Below are 9974 nucleotides of genomic sequence, written 5' to 3'. Positions count from 1 at the left end.
TTTATGATGTTAGTTTTATACTTTATAAATAATTTTGAATAATTTTTTATCGATAATACATTAATTCTGTCGTTTCTCCCCCCTTATCAATTTATTTAGCCATCAAACATGTTGATTTTTTATCCTTAATATATTCAAGTCACCATTATTTTTTCTAATTATTTTATGCATCATTAATATAATTGTAATAGAATAATCCTTTAACTCAACTTTTTAGTTGTTCCCCTTATCTATTTGGTTTTCTTAGTACAAATAGAAAATCCTTATACTAAATCTTATGATAATAATTTTCTTTCACAATATTAATTATTTATCCCCACCCCATAACATCGAACTAATCCATTAAGTTGGATTTCCATAATGACAATTTAGAAATAGAAAGACTTATCGAAAGTTCTTCACCATATCATGAACCCAAAGCTATACTGCTCTGAAGAAAACAAACAATTATAAAAGCCATTAATTGAAATATATGATGCCACAAACTTATAATAAGAAGGAATCAAAATTAAAGGCAAAAGCAACCTAGATAATGAAGTTTACATTTCGCATAAATATTTCTGATATATATTAGATATAGCTTAATTGTTACCAAACCTTTAAATCTACAGTGTATTTGGATTAAGTTAATTCTCTGCTATCTGTGAATCAATTAATTATGAATAAATTTTTATGCGAACTATTTAATAATGTTTTATTTTATATTATAAGAGAGATCAAACTGCCTTTACAGAGCTTCAATTATAAAATCTCTATATGGATTGAAATGCTTGTGCAGAAAATTTGGCTAATATTTGAGCTAAATTGTACTCAATGTTGGATTGAAATGCTTGTGCAAAAAATTGTACTCAAGAAATTTATAGTTATTTGCTCTTATATGGCTTCATTCAATAACTTTTTGATATGGTTATATTGCTTTAAGATAATCCTAACATTACTTTTCTGAGGCTATTTTGTAAGAACGCTAAGATTGTAAGCCCAAGGACATTCATCATGTTATCCTAGTTTTTAATCTAGTTTTGCAAGGAAGTAATTTTGCTTTTTCTTGTAGATATTTTACAAATGATATCTCCATTTTGATTAAGTCTGGGAGATTAACTGTATGCCATTGACCTTTTGCACGAAGTGTGGTATTTTGTGGTTGATGTCAACTCAAAAGTTTTTAGCTAGAACGAGATTGATTTTCTTCTTAGGATGCTTTTAAATACTTCTGGGATTACTCTAGTATTTCTTAATTGTATTTTTTTTTTTTTTGCATTTTTTTTTTTGCTAGTGGTTGACCTCATAGGTTTTAAGATATACATTATGTCTTGATGAGGACAGCCATTTTTACCTAGTATCCTTTTGCTTTTTATTTGAAGAAAAACCTGACCAAAGTCACATTCAAGCATGTATATGACCATGATCTATTTTCTACATCATTAAATCACCCTATCCAAAGTCCTTTTGAACGAACAAAATAAAAAAAATAATAAAAAAGGAAGAGAGCGCACTACTTCCCATGTTATCATATCTTCCATTAATTTTATGTGATCAAGTCTAAGGTGTAGTGTGTTTGATATAGGAAAATTTACCTACATACCACTCAATTCCTATGTGTTCATAGCTAACACCAAAACTTCTTGATAATATTGTTGGTTAGCGACAATGGTTGCTCGACGCTTTCAACCGCAAACAATATAGATAAAATGAGGTGATAAGTGGGGAAACTTATGTTGCAACATCGCCTCAAGATTGCATATGGGTTCTTATAAGCAACACATAACCTTAAAATAATAAGAAAGACAGGTTTAACAGCTCTATAATAAATCAATACACCTTGACATTTTCTAAGATATTTTATTAATTAAGCTTCATTAATGACCCAAGCAATTCATCAAAAAAGAGTTTATAATAATATTACTGTTTTTTATCCACCTCAAAGAGCTAAAGTTTCAAGTTACATGATTCTGCGAATTTCCTAGCAGCTAAAATACTACGGCTCCTAATTATACATACCAATATGTGATAGACTGAATGATATTAACCTTGGTCAACTTGATGGTTATCTACCTCTCAAATTCAAGCAAAAGCCAATTGTAGCCATCAATAAATGCTTTTCATGATTCTGACGTAGTTTAATCATTCCACATCAACTAATGCAACATTAAAAATAAATTCATGGAGAATATATCCCAGTCATATTAGGTCGCTGATAAAACAAATATATATGAAGAAATATAAAAAGGCGAATGAAAATTTTGCGTAGGCAATAAATGAAGACAAATTTTTTTTTTTTTTCATTTCATTCATTCTCGAAAAAACAAAACAAAACTAAAGACATATTTATAGTTAAACAAAGTTCATTCTAGAAATCTTTCACACACTTACATAATCTAGAGAAGTCTATACTAAAATTTTTCTAGATTCTAGTGGATGTGGAATACTAAAAGCACTTTTGTAAATTTATTCTTTTTAATATTTTTAATATTTAATAATTTATGTTTAATTTAAAACACTCTCCCCTTAAAACAAAATTTCCTTTGCTACCCTAAGAAATGTCTTCGATTTTATGAATCGTTCTACAAATAACGATTTAGTGAGAATATGTGCAACATGATTTTAAGTTCTCACATACTCCACTTGAACTTTTTGGTCATTGATTTGGTCTTTTATATAATGAAAATGAATATCGATATGTTTGCTTCTTTTATAATGAACATGATTTTTTGTTAATATTATTGTTGACTTGTTATCAACATATATTTTTGTAGCTTCATATTGAAAATATTCAATTTCTTTTAGCAGCTTCATTAGTCATATTGCATAACACATACAAGATGTTGCTACAACTTATTCAACTTCACGCATGGAAAGGGCAACAATTGATTATTTTTTGAACACTATGTGAATACAATGTCATCTATAAATTACACATTTTTTTCTATCATTATGGTCTACAGCCAAATCCCTATTTGAATATCAGTCAAAATTCATTAAAATAAGAATATACAAGTCCATGAGTTAGTGTACCTTTAATATAATGAAAAATCTGTTTTGATGCCTGTAAATGCATTTCAGTGGGATTTTTAATATAATGACTAATAATTTCAACTTCATATAGAATGTTTGGTTTTGATCACGTTAAATATGTCAAACTTTCTATTTAACTTCTCATTAATGGCCCTCTTTAATATATCCCAATGGTTATTCAAAATATACTTATTCTTCAATAAATTAATTTAAAAAAGTAGATTTCAAATCAATTTGATAAACAAACCAATTAGTTTGTGAGTAAGAGAAGTAATAAAGTGAATAGTCTTCATGAGAATAACAGAGAGCAAAAACTTAATTATAGTCGATGCATTCCTTTTGCATGTCATTTTTCTATGTGCTTTATACTTTCCAAATTCTCTCCTTACAATCTTTTTTAATTTCACACCAATATTTGTATGTCCATTTTTCTCACGTAGTGGGATTAAGGCTTTATTGTTGTTGTTGTTGTAGTTGTATGTCCATTTGAAAGTGTTAAGAACTCCCATGTATTATTTTTTAATAGAAATTTGATTTCTTCATCAATTGCGCATCTCTATCTTTTAGCTTTTATGGCTTCTTCAAAATTAAATGCCTCATTATTTGCAAATAAGCAAACTAAGTTAAGCTCATCAGTTTCTTCATAAATGTCCCTAAAACTTCTTATCTTCTTTTTTTCATTGATTGTTACTTGAGGTAGTTAATGAGATGCTTATGTTTGGAGAATATGATGAAGATTCTTGCAAATTTATTGATGATTTCTCTTCATTTTGTAACTCTACAGGCATTGCCTCTTATTTTTAAGTGACTTGATTTTGTCATCTCCCATGCTCCTTCATCAAAGTCAACATCTTTGTTGAAAATAATTTTTAAATTGTTAGGATCAAGTAATTTATAAGATTTAGAATAATACCCAATTAAGATGATTTTGGAGCTTTTGTCATCCAACCTAATTTTTTAATTGTTTAGGAAAATGTGCATGCAATGCTCCCAAACAACTTCAAATGAGAGATATTTTGTTTTCTCCCCGTCCAAGCTTCTTGAGGCGTCATATCATATAAACTTGAAGTGAGACACTGACTGAGAATATAAACAACATGTCATTACCTCAACAGAGATCTCCTTAGTCATATTCTTATTTTTAATCCTGCTTCGCACCATATTAGGAATAGTGCAATTTTTTTTCTGCCACCAGTGGAAAAAGAAAATTATCCTCCAAGTTTGATATAAGGATTTTGTTGTTGTGTTTACCACAAATCTTGAAGATTTTCTAAGTGGCTATTCGAGATCAATTCTTATTTTTTGTTTTTTTAGACAAAAAATGGGAAACAAACATAAAAACAATGTTTGCTTATTTGTTTTTTGATTTGTTTCAATTTTTTTTATTTTTTAGAAGAACATATCTGATTTTAAAATACTAAAAATAGAAAAAAAACATGTTTTGCCATTTTTTAAAATACCAAAATAACCCTTCGCCTAGTCTGACAGTCGTCGCCAGCTAGTCGTTGCTCGTCACCGCAACTCGCTATTTGCCGCCACCAACTGGCGACCGCTAGTCGTCACTGCTGTCGGCCCTAGCCAGCCATCACCCGCCCACTGCCACACCAACCATAGCCGCCGCTCGACGCCCGACGCCCGTTGTTGTATGTTGTTTGCTGCGCACCCATATGTACTGATTTGTGCTAGGTGAAGCAAGAAAAACATTGTATAAGTCATGAGCAGCAGAACTTAATACAGGAGCACACAAAGACCTTACCATTTTATAAAAACTATAATTTATTTTAAAATAAAATACCCAACCAAACATGTTTTATATTTTTTAGTTTTAAAAAGATATAAATCATAACAGTACCAAACACATTTTCTAAAAATAAAAAATTTAAAAACAAAATGAAAACAAAACAGACTAAAAATAAAAATAAAAATAAAAACAGAAAATGATCCCAAACAAACCCTAAATGATTAGATATGTAATTTGAAGAATAATATATTGCCCGCGAGATAGAAGTATTACAATACATGGATATAATCATTTAAATGAGAAAAATCTTTGAAAGTTATGGATCTATCTAAACAAAAACTTTTCCCCTAATTTGTGGGTGTAAGATAAGGTTTATTTTATTTAGTGGTATGGTATTCCTACAAGAGCAAGCCATCATAATTAATTACATCCCAAAAGTTATGTCTCTCGATAATACTTTTGATTAAAGTATCAACTTATATTATGCAGGATTACAAGGTTTTTGTCTTAAGATTAATGTTTTAAGAAATCAATTGGACAGATTTAGGGTTTGAAAATTTTTTTCCTGGAATTCAAAGGTTGAAACTTTTAGTCCAGTGGCATTGTTTCATGGAAAGACTCGACGAAAGGGTTAACCAACTTCGGGAAGAATGAGTAGCCTAAGGATTTAGATTATAAAGTTATTAAAAAAAGTTAGGTTTTGATTTGAAATGTGAGTTTTTGGTTTGACTTGATTGGTTTTGAATAAAGTTTGATTAAACTTAATTAATTTTACAGTTTAACTTGAGTTGATTGATTTGGTTTGAATATGGTTTGACTTGATCTAAGAAGGGTTAGAATGAAGAGATGAAGGTTTAAATTGATAATGGGCTAGATTTAAGATGGTGAATCCTAAACTAAATGACAGAATTAGTTAAAAGGAATTCTACATGGAAGTAAAAGCCTAACCCTAAAATAAATGTACAATCTATAAGAATGCTAAATATGAGAATTAACCTAATTTTTTGGTATAATCCCTTGGGTCAAGATGCCCATGAATTATCACCTTCTACAATCCATTAATATCCTTAGACTATTAACCAACCGAATATTTAGAGGTCTCTACTTAATATCATAGTAATGTTGAGCATAAATATTTTTACGATTAGGTGGTTTGAGTTGCCTTTGTTAGTAACCATGTGTTACCTCATCCTAGGGTATCTAACAAAACCTAAGAGGATAAAAGTTGTAGTTTTATAGGTTTTTGTCCTTAACATTAACTAGAAGTACCTGATAATCTAACATAGGCTTCTTCACTGAAGTATTATAGGGAATGTGTGATCCTAGGATTTTTTCTATGTTGGCTAACCTAGGGTTCATAGATGATCTACCTAGTGGTGGTCTCCATTATTTAAGTTATGAGTTTTGAATTTATTTTGAAGTTTGACATTTAAATCATTATTTAACTCAGTTCTTAGTTTGAGTAAACAAGAAAATTAAGACATTTTTTGTTTAAAGTTTTTCATTCAGTTTCCTATTCGAAGTAGGTGTTCTCCATTGATTTTCTTCCTAGATTCGATTTCTACTGTTGATTTACTTTTCTAAGATGTGTGTCATTTAATTCTTTCATAGTTACATTTCGTACACTTACGTTTCAAATGCATGCTTTAATTTTTGAAATTTACCTTTCACACACATGAAAAAGATAATCTCCATAAATATACATGTGAAAAATATCTTTATCACAAAAGTTATTATTAAGAATTTAAATAAATTAAATGAAAAATATGTACGTATGAAATGGCTTAAGACTTGTATGTTTAGGAGGTAAATTTATAAATTACATGATTTCGAATGAAAACATATTCATTTATAGAGTAGACATATAAGCATGTAAAATTTTACGTATTTTCTTTATCGTGCACAATTACATTGCATCTCCTGTCAGTATCATCTAGGATAATCCTGAATGACATAATCATTTACTTATCATTTTATATCAATTTAAAATCCTTTACAATGTACCTTCATATGCTCTTTATTTTTCTCTCATTTGTAATACATGTTTCAAACTTTCAAAATGCAAGCATAAAGAAAATATTTGTTGTAAACCATTTAATAAATTATTAATTTAATGCATAAGAAAATAATTATTCCTCTATTTTCAAAGACCTCTAAAATACTTATCTCTTCACTTCACTTCCCTTAGCACTTTGAGTTCTCTATCTTCGTTTTAATTCAACAGTTTGATAAATATAAATCACTAAATTAATTCATGAAATTGTTGATATGAAATTAGCATCACCTTTAATTAAGCCAATTTATATAATGCATAAAGTTTATAAATCTTTACTATATCCTTCTTTGTGTGTCTTGATCCACCTCTTTCTCAAATCTCAAGAATCTATCAAACCTTTAATTCCCGATTCAAGTAAGCTTTTTAGGAACACCTACTCACACACACACAGACACTTACCTTTATAACCTCGATCGGTCGATTGCACTAACGCATGCACGAGATTATACTCTCCTTCCTCCACTGCTTCGGTCATTACGCAACCCAACGGATCAACTTGTGATCTTCTTTTTCCTCTTACTCCACACATGAGTTTTGAATCCTATCACACGTAAGAACAAAGTCCTTTCCTCCTCCTCTGCACGCGAGTTGCACGACCTCCCTTCTCAACCACTCAAGGTCTATCATGAGCAATGAGATTCGCAAGGTAGGTTAAAAGCCACACAATCTTCTTCGACTTCTTCTTCGACTTCTTCTTCGACTCCTTCAGCTAAGGTTCGACATGCTAGAATACAACGTCGAAGCCCCATGACCTTCTTCCTTCCTCCTCGATTGATCGGGCTTGATGGAGATTTCCTTCTCTCAATCTCTCTCCCTCTAGTTCGCTCTTCTGTTTCTAATGAGGGAAGTGTGGATGGAGCATGCGTTATGATTCCTCAGAGGGGATGCGACTCCTCTAAGAGATACCTAATATATTATTATTATTATCATTGCCATCATCATCATCATCATCATCATCTTTATTATTATTATTATTATGAAAAATCAATTATTACATAAGGGGAGATTCGATGGCTGCAGTAGGATGCGAGAAAGTCAAATATGTTGCTCTAACTCTTCCGCTCAATAACTGGAAGCATAGGCGGAGGAAAGTAAGTGCTACGCGTGAGAAGGAGAAAATGAAAGAAAGTTGATATGATCTCCCAAATCGGGAAAGCGACAGCAAGCGAAAGCATGGCACGGTAAAAGAATTACGGGAAAAAGTAAAAATGAAAAGAAGAAATCCTGCATGATTATTGGAGCTTGATCAGGAAGGCGTTGAAAGAGTTCAGCGTGGGATTAGCGGAAGTAAATTTACAATGCTTACAAATCCTACATTTATGAAGGCTTTCTAAACATAGACATTGATTACAATTTTATCAGGAAATATGTTGCTTATATAATCACTAAGCTGACGCCCATCCAATTGAAATTACAAGTTGTCAACATGTTCATAAAATTATCGCTAGTTGGCTCCCTGTCTAAATAATTATCTAAAATGGCTGTTAATGATGCATGCGGCATATTTGAGGTGGAGCATTCAAAAGTTAAGATTTTAAACTAAGAAATTCATCTCCACCGTCCATTTAAAATCGCATACGGTTCGCCCGGTTTTGAATTTCCTTGGAGTACTCTTACATGAACTTCTCATTGTATTTTACTTTCACTTTTTCTCTTTTTCTACCTAATTAATGCCAGTATAAGACAAGATAGTGTATTGTAAGAAATGAAGTCATTTCCTACCGTAGTCTCTTCTGGTCCCTTCTTCTTTTCGAAGACTCACATGGTCCCACATTGAATAAGAAGAACTACATGGCCAAATAGTGTTCGGATTGTCATATGCCAATTATGTCAGCAGTTCCGTCCGCATACTTCAACAATTCGCTTTTTCAAAAAATGATCTCTAAAATAACAAAACTCAACATAAATTTTACAGAGAAGGAATAAAAGAAGAAAATGACCTAATAAAATATAACGCTCAACTGCCCTAAAAAAGAATTACCATAAATCAATAAATGAGCTTCAAATTCAGAAGCCTATGTGCAAATCATTCCGAGAAAAAAGTCCAACGTTTCTAACAGGCAGATTATCATAAATAAGGTGGCTTATTCTTTGTCTGGTGCACTGCTATGTTTCTAACCAAAGCATTTTCCCTTCAGTTTTTTATTCAATAAAGATTTTTAGCTTTAAACACAGTTATTTAGAAAAATGTGGCATTGAAAAGATCAGAAAATTAGAAGTCTTAACTCACCGGAACTCAAAGAACAGTTGTGGTCCAAAGAAGCTTCGGTATTCTCCTTCTCATTTGTAGCATTTTCAACCAGCCAAACAATCACATTATGTTCTTCCCAAAGCTAGGTAATGATAGAAGTCTCTGTAATAAATAACATTCAAATTTCATCTCTTGCGTTGCGGAGAAACAATTTCTATAAATCACATTTATTCAAAATCTAATTAGAGTCAGCCTTACCGCTTCTCATATGCATGCATTGGTGCAGTTATTAGAACTCTGTAGATAAATATCAGATCATATTTCCTGAAATATGAAAGAACAGAATGATAAAAACAAAATAAATTCCGAGGCCTTTTGGATAATAATGAAATAAGACTTGTAAATTGTATATTGCTTGGCCATAATTGATTATTTATCTAATGAAGTTGAATTAGACTTGGATGTAATCTCAACAGCTTGATTTAGAAATCATTAATACCAAAAAAAGAAAAATTAGCAGAAAAGTTTGCAACAACTGTATCTAAAGAAAAAACAAAAGTTTAACTTTTTTTTCTTATGTATATTCAGTCATTTTCTTCATTTTTTGTCAGATGCTAATTTGGATCTGCTCTAGCAAGCTTAATCACTTTCACATTAGATGTACCAAAGGTAGGCTTCTGGTTGCAATGGTACCAATTCTATCTCTTGAATCGGTAGAGATCAAATAAGGATAGCAGCTGAATTTTTCTGTCAGAGAGAACATCTGCTATCTATTTTGGCAAAATAAAAATATTCCAGCTGAATTTTTCTGGCTGGGCAAATGAATTCCCTCAAGTCAATTATTGTTAGAGGTCTTCGTCAAAATTATATGATAGTATATGAATTCATCACGGCATCTGACAGTTGATTTTGCACTTGAAAGGCAGTTCTCTTGGTGATAAGACCATGGCAGGAAGAAGCAGATTGTTTCAATA

The 9974-nt window shown here is 31.0% G+C and overlaps 1 long non-coding RNA gene across 2 annotated transcripts in view; it reads right to left on the bottom strand.

The window, feature by feature from the left end:
- The window catches only part of LOC110027381, a 50934-nt gene extending 41615 nt beyond the window's left edge, over positions 1 to 9319 (bottom strand). The window contains exons 1-3 of one of the 2 annotated variants that reach the window (XR_002294335.1): positions 9259 to 9319; positions 9040 to 9162; positions 4646 to 4694 (exon numbers count right to left, since the gene is read on the bottom strand). This is a non-coding gene — a long non-coding RNA (uncharacterized LOC110027381). Of the gene's footprint in view, positions 1 to 4645; positions 4695 to 9039; positions 9163 to 9258 lie in introns of those variants that run through there. The other variant, XR_002294334.1, reaches the window with a different exon arrangement.
- Between the last annotated feature and the right edge of the window lie 655 nt (positions 9320 to 9974).

This window comes from Phalaenopsis equestris, unplaced genomic scaffold, assembly GCF_001263595.1.
Source record: "Phalaenopsis equestris unplaced genomic scaffold, ASM126359v1 Scaffold000428, whole genome shotgun sequence".
NCBI lineage: Eukaryota > Viridiplantae > Streptophyta > Magnoliopsida > Asparagales > Orchidaceae > Phalaenopsis > Phalaenopsis equestris.
This window is presented reverse-complemented; position numbering and strand designations above follow the sequence as displayed.